Below are 12,544 nucleotides of genomic sequence, written 5' to 3'. Positions count from 1 at the left end.
ACCACAATAAAGGGATTATCACAATAAGATGAGTCACACAAATTTTTGGGCTTCCCAGTGCATATTAAAGTTATATTTAGACTATACTGCAGTCTATTAAGAGCGCAATAGCATTATGTCTAAAAAATATGCATACCCTATTTTGAAATACTTTATTGCTCAAAAATGCTAACGATCATCTGAACCTTTGGAAAGTCATAATTTTTGCCGGTGAAATGACTTGCCTCAATGTTGATGGCTGCTGACTGATCAGGGTGGTGGTTGCTAAAGGTTTGGGTGGCTGCAACAATTTATTAAAATAAGACAGTGATAAAGTTTGCCACATTAATTGACTTCCTTTCACAGAAGGTTTCTCTGTGGCATGTGATACTGTTAGACAACATTTTACTCACAGAAGAACTTCTTTTAGACTTGGAGTTAATCCTCTCAAACTCTGCCACTGTTTTATCAACTAGATTTATGTAATATCCTAAATGCTTTGTAGTCATTTCAGCAGTGTTCAAAGTATCTTCGTGAGGAGTAGATTCCATCCAATTTCTTTGTTCATCTATGAGAAGCAACTCCTCATCTGTTCAAGTTTTATCAAGAGATTGCAGCAATTCAGTCATCTTCAGCCTCCACTTCTAATTCTCTTTCTATTCCCATCACATCTGCAGCTACTTCCTTCACTGAAGTCTTGAACCCCTCCAAGTCATCCATGATCGTTGGAATCAATTCCAAACTCCTGTTAATGTTAATATACTGACCTTCCCATATTAATCACAAATGTTCTAAACGCATCCAGAATGGTGAATCATTTTCAGAAGATTTTCCATTTACTTTGCTAAGATCCATCAGAGGAATTACTATCTGTGACAGCTATAGCTTTTATTAAGTGTATTTCTTTTTTTTTTAATTATACTTTAAGTTCTAGGGTACATGTGCACAACGTGCAGGTTTGATACATATGTATGAAGTGTATTTCTTAAATAGTAAGTCTTAAACATGGAAATTATTTCTTGATTCCTGGGCTGCAGATTGGTGCTGTGTTAGCAGGCATGAAAACAACATTAATTTCCTTGCACATCTCTATCAGAGATCTTGGGTCTCCAGGTGCATTGTCAATGAACAGTAATACTTCAGAGGGAATCTTTTTCTCTGAGCAGTAGATCTCAATTGTGGGGTTAAAATATTCAGTAAACCATGCTATAAGTAGATTTACTGTCATCCAGATTTTGTCTTTCCACTTTTAGAACACAAGCACAGTAGATTTAGCATAATTCTTACGAGCCCTAGAATTTTTGGAATGGTAGATGAGCTCTTAGCAAGAAACTCAGCTTGGCCTTTAAAGCTTTGAACTTGGGTGTTGAGTTCTCTCTAGCTATCGAAGTCCTGGGTGAAATCTTCAAATATATGGCTGTTTTGTCTGCATTTGCAATTTGTTGCTTACTACCGCCATTTTCATCGATGATCTTACGTAGATCTTCTGGATAACTTGCTGCAGCTCTTCATTAGCACTTGTCTCCCTTTGCCGTTTTATGTTATGGAGATGCTTCTGTTCTTAAACCTCATGAATCAGCCTCTGATAGCTTCAGACTTTTCTTCCACTTCTTCCTCAATTCTCTCAGCCTTTAGAAAATTGAAGAGAGTCGGGGCCTTGCTCTGGATTAGGCTTTGGCTTAAGTACATGTTGTGGCTGGTTTGATTTTCTATTCAGACCGCTAAAACCTTTTCCACATCAGCAATAAGGCTGTTTTGCTTTGTTATCATTTGCGTGTTCACTTTAAAATTCCTTCAAGAACTTTTGCTTTGCATTCGCAACTTGGCTAAGTGTATGGCTCAAGAAGCCCAGCTGTTGGCCTATCTGGGCTTTCCACATGCCTTCCTCACCACCCTTGATCATTTCTACCTATTGATTTAAAGGAAGAGATGTGAGATTCTTTCTTCAGCTGAACACTAAGAGACTATTATAGGGTTATTAATTGGCCTAATTTTAATATTATTGTGTCTCAAGGAATAGGGAATCCAGAGAAGGAGAGAGACAGGGAAACAGCTGGCCCAGTATAGCAGTCAGAACACAAACAACCTTTATGGATCAAGTTTGCCCAGTTTGTGGTGACCCAAAACAATTACAATAGTAACATCAGAGAACACTGATTAGAGATTAGCATAACAGATGTAATAATAATTAAAAAGTTTGAAATATTGTGAGAGTTACCCAAATGTGACACAGAGACATGAAGAGAACACATGCTGTTGGAAAAATGACTCCACGATAGTCTTGCTCCATGCTGAGTTGCCACAAACTTTTAATTTGTAACAAATGCAGTATCTGTGAAGTGCAATAAAGTGAAGTGCAATACAATGAAGTATGCTTGTACAATTTTTACTTGTTGATATTGTTTGGCTCTGTGTCCCCACCAAAATCTCGTGTTGAATTATACCCCCATAATTCCCACATGTTGTGGGAGGGACTCAGTGGGAGCTAATTTGAATCATGGGAGCAGTTTCCCTTTACTGTTCTCATGGTAGTGAGTAAGTCTCATGAGATCTGATGGTTTTATCAAGGGTTTCTGCTTTTGCATCTTCCTCATTTTTTCTCTTGCCACCACCATGTAAGAAGTGCCTTTTGCTTCCCGCCGTGATTCTGAGGTCTCCCCAGCTGTGTGGAACTGTTAAGTCCAATTAAACTTCTTTTTCTTCTTAGTCTCAGATATATCTTTATCAGCAGCAGGAAAATGAACTAATATACTTTTTGATCAAAAAACAAGCACAAGGAAAAATATGATCCAATTTTTTATTAGATTCAATTGAGAAAATAATACCTTTAAATGCATATCAAAACAAACATTACATAGGTGAAAAGTAAAAGACTTAAAAATTACACACATTTTAATTGAAAGTTTGCATGACTGATTTATCTAGAGAATCACCATTAAATTTAAACTATAATATCACTGTGATTCATATGGAGAATTGCTTTTATTCTTAAACTTGCATATCACAAGAAAAGTAAAAATTATGAGTAAAATAGTGATTCCCATATTTAATAATTACTTTACACTTTAAAGAAATATCCTACACATCAAAATTTAATGATACAAATGAGCTTGATTCTTCCTTGTTAATTAATTGAATATAGGTATTATTGACAAGAACAGTATTCATAGGGGATACATATCTAACCTATTTCATTTTTTTCTGAACTCATCATAGAAAAATCAGTCTCACATACATAAGTTAATAGTGATGGAAGAAGTGATTCTGAAGCATTTTCAGCAAGGTTGAGTATTTATTTTTAACTTTATCCAGGACAAATCAAGCGATGCTGTATTTTCAAAATTCACCATTGATGGTTCATTGGTAGCCAGTACCAACCCTTTATCCTGCAAGTTATTGTTAAATTAAATTTAATTTCTGACGAAAGAAATTGATTTTAGTTGCTATTAATAATTGATAAATGAATATTTTTTTTTTTTTTTTTTTTTGAGACAGAGTCTTGCCCTGTTGCCCAGGCTGGAGTGTAGTGGCGTGATCTCGGCTTACTGCAACCTCTGCCTCCCGGGTTCAAGCGATGCTCCTGCCTCAGTCTCCTGAGTAGCTGGGGCTATAGGCAAGTGCCACCATGCCTGGCTAATTTTGGTATTTTTAGTAGAGATAGGGTTTCACCATGTTGGTCAGGCTGGTCTAGAACTTCTGACCTCATGATCCACCTGCCTTGGCCTCCCAAAGTCCTGGGATTACAGGTGTGAGCCACAATACCCGGCCCATGAATATTCTTTTAATGGAAAATCCTTAAGACCATTCTATCAAATTTCTATGGTGCTCGTTAATACCCTTTTGCAGATCTGAATGATCAAAATCAATCCCCACCTACTTGATAATTGTTATTAAATTATGAGCCACATCATAACACTCTGTAGACACTATCTTATTACAAACTTCACTTCAGTTTTTGCTTTTATGTCTTATCTGCCATTGAAAACCACATTGCATTCCTTCCTTGCATGGAAGGCAATAATAATACAAGATACCAGACAAATAGGCAAGGCTGGATTCTCAATTCGCAACTCTTAAATGTTGATAGAAAATTGCTTTCTTTTATTGCAGAAATACTGACATTCTATTCTGTAGTCCAAACATTTTTGACAGAAGTTTTCTTCTTGATAGCCATTGTACAACAGCATGCAACAACAATTTATGATCAGCTTTCATTTCACCTTCTAATGAACAGAATAATCTAAAATTTGATACTTTAGGTTTTTGTGACATAACTTTTGCTGTGTCACTAAACACATTATTTATTACACTTAACTTTTTTAAAAAACATCAAAACATTTCAGAGAAGTAAGAAATGTGGAGATTAATATTCTTGCCCAAATCTGGATGATTACTCCAGAATGTTTTCTTGCCTTTGCAGCTGTACCATCAGATTATACTCCAACACAGAACTAGAATTCCAAATTTAATATTTTTACACACTTTAGGTTTAGATGTTTTTAAGCAATGAAGCTAACAAAATTCATATATGAATTGCACATGTACTAGAAGAATTGACATGCTAAGAATATCTCTGTACTCCATACTGTATGTGTTAGCTGTAATAAAAAATAATTTGCTAGCCTCATTTATTCTATGAGTATTTCTTCTGTATCATTAATTTGCTTCTGAAGTCAACCTACGATGTCACTGAAAAGTGGTATTTGAACTATCTTCTTTGCTATAAACTTACCCACTATTTTCAGACTAATGCCTGTAAAATGGTCTTTCACTAAAATTTCAGCAATTATGTATCCATACACTGTTTTAGCAGCCCACAGTGCTACTTACAAACTCACAAAACAATACTGCTTATATATAAAATATTAAACATTTACTTCCCCTATTCATTACTTTTCCTTTTAAAGGATACAATTAAATTAAACCTTGTTTTATGTTTTAAATTTAAAACCTATTTAAATTTTGTTGATTCCATTGCACTATTAGCCAGCACATTTGCCCATACACCCTGTAGTTTTAACACTTAACCATCAATTATGACTACTAAACAGAATTTAAGACAGAGTATACTTCTGAGTAAACCAATATAAACATTTTAGTCTTATTATCTTCCAAGTTACTTTCATCATCATTTATTACATTATTTTATTTTATTAAACCAATATAAACATTATAGTTTTCCTATCTTCAAAATTACTTTCATCACCGTAATTTAATTTATGACTGGCTAGGCGCGGTGGCTCACGCCTGTAATCCAGCACTTTGGGAAGATGATGCAGGTGGATTACTTGAGGTCAGGAGTTTGAGAACAGCCTGGCAGACATGGTGAAACTCCATCTCTACCAAAAATACAAAAATTAGCTGGGCGTGGTGGCAGGCGCCTGTAATCCCAGATACTCGGTAGGCTGAGGCAGGAGAGTCGCTTGAACCTGGGAGGTGAAGGTTGCAGTGAGCTGAGATCATGCCATTGCACTCCAGCCTGAGAGACAAAAGCAAAACTCTGTCTCAAAGTAATAATTATAATAATAATAATTAATAATAATAATTTATGACTGCTGCTGTATTTTGAAGAGGTGTATTATTTCTTGATAAAAAAAAATCCAGTGAAGCTTGCCTGTGTCACCATAGTTCAATTAGGGTTAAAAATAATAAAAATTTTACTTCTCTGAATTAGTTAATTGTGTTAAACTGAAAACTAAACGCCATGCTTAATTTAAAATGAAATAAATTTGAAATATAGATACATGTTTAGGTACTCATATATTTAATATATTTACACGATTTTGGATAACAGTTATCAAACTAATCACACACTGTAATGTGGTCTTACTGAATGTGACCTGTATGAAGCTTCTGCTCTTTTTCAGTCAACATGCCAGTGTGGAAACACTAAAACTGTTCAAATAGACAAGTGTACTGATTATGTGCTTGGGTGTCATAACGACGGCAAGTTGTTTTAAAAGTTTCTAAATGTTCTTCTGTCCTGTACTTATATTGCCACAGCCAGTAAGAAACACTTCATGGACCAGTACTGGTGCACAGATCACATTTTGAATAGCACTAGTATTGCACTCCGTTGTGGCTCCTGAAGAGGTAAACCCAAATCCTGGACTACCTCTCTGGTGTGGACTGTGTGCGTGTAGCAGAAGAGTGAGAATTAAAAAGAGAAAGAGTAACTCTGGTTGGTGGAGACTTGAAATACAAATAGGGGTTTGATTTCATAGCAACAGGTATTTGGGAGCCAGCATAGCTCTGTGAGCAGAGAAATAACATAATTATAGTCATGCTTTGGCAACCAGTGCTCTGGCAGAATGTTGGAACTTCATGATGATCTAGTGCAACCTACTCATTTTACAGATTTTAAAAAATCATTTAAATAATCACCAAGAGAATCACGATTAGCACCCCAAAATGGAGAATATTATATTTATAAAGAAGGTTTTGAAGAAAGTCCAAATAAAATGTATATAAGAAAGAGCTTCTATAGCTTGCTATACTTAAAGTTAGGTGATGTTGGGATGCTAATAACAGTTAAACTTAGAAGGACACTGAATAAGACCTTAACTCGAACCACCATGACAAAAATGCTCTGATATTTTATTGTCTTTTCAAAGTTGCTCTTCATTCAGTGACCTGGGCAGTTTTCAGGTCACTTCATTCCCAACAGCTATGTGATATGCATCAGCCATGACCCCTGAAGCATGAAGAAATTAAGCAGTTACAAAAGACATTGGGGAGCTACAAAAATTCCAGGACTGAAAGCAGCAATGTAAAGTTGCAATTAGCCTAGTTTTATTATTTTTAGATGGCATTTCACTAATGTATGTAAAATTGCAAATAGAACAGAACATAAAGATTTATTCCTTTGTTTTTAAATTTAGTGAGCATATTATGGTAAAAAGTTTGAATTAATTTGGAACCATTAATTTTTTCAGGAATATATTAGATATTGTGAGTTACCTATAAATGTCCACTTCATCTTTTTTATATGGTATCCATTGTTTTACCATATACACATGAGCTTAGGAAAAAGTTGACTTTGTCCCCAACTCTAGAGGTGGGAGAGAAAAATGGGCCAAAATTCAGACAGAGATAAAATGGAACTTGACTCACGTCTGACATCTTTAGTCATTTCACAATTGGTGCCTGTTAGACAATCTCCATCTCACAAAAAAAGATAATCACATTCTTTGAGAGAATGAGTGAAAAATCTTATTTAATGGCAGAAATAGCCTCAGAAGAATGAGGACTGGAGAAAAACAACTGATTGTACATAACTATTTCTCCTTGTCGTATCACTGTGGAGACAGAGATCAGAAAACAAGTGGCTTGAGTTTGTGAGGTTAACCTATTCAGCAAATGGGGTTCAAATTCAGTTGGTTCTTTTTTCTTATGGCATTTTCACAACACTATATTTGAAGATAACCTCTGTACAATAATCATTCTACTAGAATGGAAGCTTCTAAAAGAAGGTAACTTCAAAATGGCAGGAATTTTTCTTTGTTTACCTTCTTAACTAATTAATTATTTAATTCAAGAAACATTTATTGTTAATCTACCACGTATAAGATACTGTTCGCTTTACTGGAGGTGCATCAAGGTTTCTACTGAATGGGACTTTCATTCTACTTGAGGAGAAAAGCAAGAAAAAGTAAACAAAATGTAAGTAGTATAACCGCAAAAAGTAATTAAGCAAATTTAGGAATCAGACATAGTTTTGTTACAGAAAATGATAGGGATTGGATAGGTGCCCATTCAATAGGATGATCACAGAAGGCCTAAGAAGATGTATTTTGACTGAGAAATTAATGATGAGTAGTTAGACAAAGGAAGACCAGAGGAATTGCCTGTTAGATGGGACTGTAATCTCAGAGGCCCTACAATGGGAAATAACTTGAATCTGATTTGTCATATTCACTGCTGAGTCCCTAGTAATTGGAAAATATTAAGCACACATTAAGAATTCATTAAAAACTGGCTAAATAAGTTAATAAATTATGAAGTCCTTTTTACATTTGGAAAGATTAAACTAGAGAGAGATTTGTTATTTGCCTAGGGTCATATACATATTTGAGAAAGTTGGAAGTCGTAGATGAACCAACTGCTTGCTTGAGATTTTGTCATAGTTTTTAATGCATAATATACTGTTAATTAATTTGATTTACCATGTTCTCAAACCCACAAGATAGCTGTATTATATTGATTTCTATTAAATATGAAATTTAATTACCAATTTCATAATAAGTGATGTGGGACTTCTGTAACTAACCGGATGCAAAAGTGCTGAATGACCACCCCGTACAAATTATAAAAATATTAACATCAGCCCAGAAGAAACCCTTATAGTCCTTTCCAGCCATTAATTGCCACTGTTAATCTATTAAGACATCTATTAACAAGGCCAATTGTGCATGTTTTGGAAATGTATGTGAAGGGAATCGTACAGTACATATGTATATATAATATACTTTTATGATTTCTATTAATATAATGTTTTTGAGATTATGTATGTTGTTGAATGTAACACTGACAGTACCTAATATATATTATATGTATGAATCAGCTAAATAAATATTATCCAGTGAATATATACTTTCTAATATTGTTGATGGATATTTGTTTTTTTTCCCATTTTTGGCTATTAAGAATAATTTTTTTAGACATTATTGAATTATTTAATGGTTAAAAGAGTGGGATCTGAAGTTATATTGTTTAACTTCAAATCCCAATTCTACATATTATCTGCATCGTCGTAGACAAGTTATTTAGCTATATTTGCCTCAGTTTCTTCATCTGTAAAATTAGTCATTACATCTACCAGCGTTTAATATGTTAAGAAATGCAATAGCCCTGAAAGAGTGCCTAGCACATGATTTCTGAATATTTATGTTTGTTTTTCATTTACTCTTTTTTTTGCCTTGGATTATATGTCTATTATTTATGTTGCTATTCTTATGTGTGCTATTTTTATTTCTGTAGTATATTTTTGTCTACTTCCTTTCCTTCAACCATTCTGTTAGATTTTATTATTTTTTTATAGTCCTGCTAGAATATGTCCAGCTAAAATTATTTCAGAATAAGGTTGTGAGTAGTAAACTTCTGAAATTCTTGAATGTCTGAAATTGTCTCTATTTATAGTCAGTGCCATAAAATTTGAAGGTAGTTTGATTGGATGCACATTTCTAGGTTCTAATGAGCATTTTTTCCCCTAGAACTTTGTTATCCTTTTCTTAATTATCTGGTGTATTGTCCCAAGTGTGCCCGTTTTCCCAGAGCCCACTAGCTATTCCCTGAGCACTACCCAAGAGTTCTTTTAGGCTGTCAGCTTTGAAGCCTCTTTCCAAGGCATGGGATTGCGGGTGCCTTAGCTTCTTGGGCTTCAATTTCCAACTGGGGCCATCCAGCAAGTCCACATTTCATGGAAACACACCTTTTTACTTCCACTGCTATGAATTACATTATATGTTTTTCTTTTTTTTTTTTTTTTTTTTTAAGACAGGGTCTATCTCCGTTGCCCAGGCTAGAATGCAGTGGTGCGATCTCTGCTCACTGCAACCTTTGCCTCCCTGGCTCAAGTGATCCTCCCACCACAGCCTCCCAAGCAGCTGGGACTATAGGTGCACACCAGCAGGCCCAGCTTTTTTTTTTTTTTTTTTTGGTAGAAGCTGGTTTTTATCATATTGCCCAAGCTGCTCTCAAACTACTGGGCTCAAGCAGTTGGCCCACCTAGGCCACCCAAAGTGCTGGGATTACAAGCGTGAGCTACCATGCCCGGCCTCATATAATCAATGCTTTTTTTTTCTTTTTTTTTATTACACTTTAAGTTTTAGGGTACACGTGCACAATGTGCAGGTTAGTTACATATGTATACATGTGCCATGTTGGTGTGCTGCACCCAGTAACTCGTCATTTAACATTAGGTATATCTCCAAATGCTGTCCCTCCTCCCTCCCCCTACCCCACAACAGGCCCCGGTGTGTGATGTTCCCCTTCCTGTGTCCGTGTGTTCTCAGTGTTCAATTCCCACCTATGAGTGAGAACATGTGGTGTTTGGTTTTTTGTCCTTGGGATAGTTTGCTGAGAATGATGGTTTCCAGCTTCATCAACGTCCCTACAAAGGACATGAACTCATCATTTCTTATGGCTGCAAAGTATTCCATGGTGTATATGTGCCACATATGTTTTTCTTATTTCAGTGGAGTTTGAGGGTAAAGAAGGATAATATTTTGACAAAGAAATAGGGTTTTTTTTTTTTTTCAAAAAAAAACATAGTCCTTAAGCTTTTCTTTATTTTACTCCTTATAATTAAATACTGAGAATAATGTGAGATTTTATTCCTAGACTGTGTCACACTTTAGCTCTGCCTCCATAGTTGTTTGTGCCCACCAGCAAGTCATAGATCCCTCCTTTTATTTGAGCTTCCTGATCTCTAACATGCCACTAGTTATCATGCGGAGGTAACACATTTACAGAAAAAAGCAGTCAATTAATTCAATGTCAACCATATGTTCCTCTAAACTTTGTGAGAAATGGGGTTAGGGGTGTGGGAAGACACCACAGAGGGACTTGAAAGCTTGGGATTCTTACTGTAATTAGCATGATCCTTGCTTTGTGACCTTTGATATGTAATTCCTGGTTTTTCAGCCCCAAATTTGTCTCATTTTTAAATTAAGAGATGTGTGTGTGTGTGTGTGTGTAAAACAATTATGATCACTTAAAATCTTTAAAATATCTTGTAGTTCCAACAGTCTATGTTTCTAAGCTTAAACTGAGCTGGCACTGTTTAACTATTCCTAAGTTAAAGTTTATTTGTGTTTATATTGTGTGTGAGTATCTGAGTGTATGTGTGTGTGTATTGTGCTGTGTATGCGTATGGGGGCTCCTGAAGGAAAATTTATCTTCAGTGAAGATGCTATTTTTGGTGTTGAAATTAAATGATTCTTTTGGAATGATTTTATCTTTGATCTATTTATTTATGTTGGCAGAGCTATCAGGAAGTGTACTAAGTGGAGAATGGGGCTGCTGTACTGTTTGAACAGAAGCCATTTTGCATATTTATCTGTCATCTCTCTGGCTCTGGGGAAGCCTGTGACTTCTGACCAGCCTAATTCTCCTGTTGGACAATTTCAGGGGCTACTCCTTCACTTGTTTTTCTCTCTTTTCTCTTGGTATTTATTGATATTTTGAGATTTTTAAATGTTGATTTTGGAAAGATTCTATGCAATACAATCATTGATTATATTTTCAATCATTTATGATTCTTAGATAATTAGCATTGCTTCTTTAAGTAGGTAATTATAGAAATTTCCCTTATAAATAGGGTATAGCTAAAACAGATCTCCCGATCTTACTTTACTGTAAAGGGAAAAGAGTATGCACCACAGTTTTCATCACATTCATTTGAAGTTAGGTGGTGGTACCTGGACTGCTGTTTATTGAAATCCCTTTGGATTGTTATTTCATCTTCTCTATTCTTGGTTGCTTTAGAAACATCTTCATTTAACTGATATTCTGAATCTACTAATTCTGTCACTAAAGCCTATATTTAATCTTTTGGTATATTTTTACAGAGCTCTTTCTTTACCAATACCAAGTTCTGTAGCATTCATTTATTCACTTTTTTTTTTTTTTTTTTTTTTTTTTTTTTTTTTTGAGATGGAGTCTTGCTCTGTCGCCCAGGCTGGAGTGCAGTGGCGCAATCTCGGCTCACTGCAAGCTCCGCCTCCCGGGTTCACGCCATTCTCCTGCCTCAGCCTCTCCGAGTAGCTGGGACTACAGGCGCCCGCCACCACGCCCGGCTAATTTTTTGTATTTTTAGTAGAGACGGGGTTTCACCGTGGTCTCGATCTCCTGACCTCGTGATCCGCCCGCCTCGGCCTCCCAAAGTGCTGGGATTACAAGCGTGAGCCACCGCGCCCGGCTCATTTATTCACTTTTAATTTAAAAAATTTACAAAGCATTTTGCACTGGGTATACTTGAAGAAAACAAATACATGCTTACATCTATGGGGCTTAGAGATTAATAAAAACCCAGGAATAAAGAATGAAGCATACATATGTATATGTAGCTACAAATTCTGATAAAAGCATTGAAGGAGAAGAACTGGCTGCTAGGAAACAGAATAAGATATTTGGGAAGTTACTTTATTATGTATTCAGGGCGTCAGGGAAGTCTTCTCTGGACATAATATTTAAAATGGAACCTGAAAAATGAGAAGAAAACAGTGAAGAGTAGAGGTAGGATAAAGCATTCCATGCCATTTCAACATATAGGAAAGTGCCATAATTCATCTCCCAGTCAATTCGTTCTAATATTTAGAAAAACATCCTGGTAAGTCCAAATGAACCTTTTTGGTTGATTATGGTGTGATCCTATCGGACATAGATTGAAATGATGGGTTGTAAAAACGTAACAAAGCATACCTGTTCTATATGCTAACATGAGGTCTTTGAGTTTATGAAATAGGGAAAGGGCAGTGAAAAGAAACAGGAGAGGGGAAAAAGATGTGAGTAGGGTCTGGTGGTGGGGCACATATCAAAAACAGAATTTATAAGAAGCATAGAA

Source organism: Symphalangus syndactylus, chromosome 16 (genome assembly GCF_028878055.3).
Source record: "Symphalangus syndactylus isolate Jambi chromosome 16, NHGRI_mSymSyn1-v2.1_pri, whole genome shotgun sequence".
In the NCBI taxonomy this organism is placed as follows: Eukaryota; Metazoa; Chordata; class Mammalia; order Primates; family Hylobatidae; genus Symphalangus; species Symphalangus syndactylus.
This window is presented reverse-complemented; position numbering follows the sequence as displayed.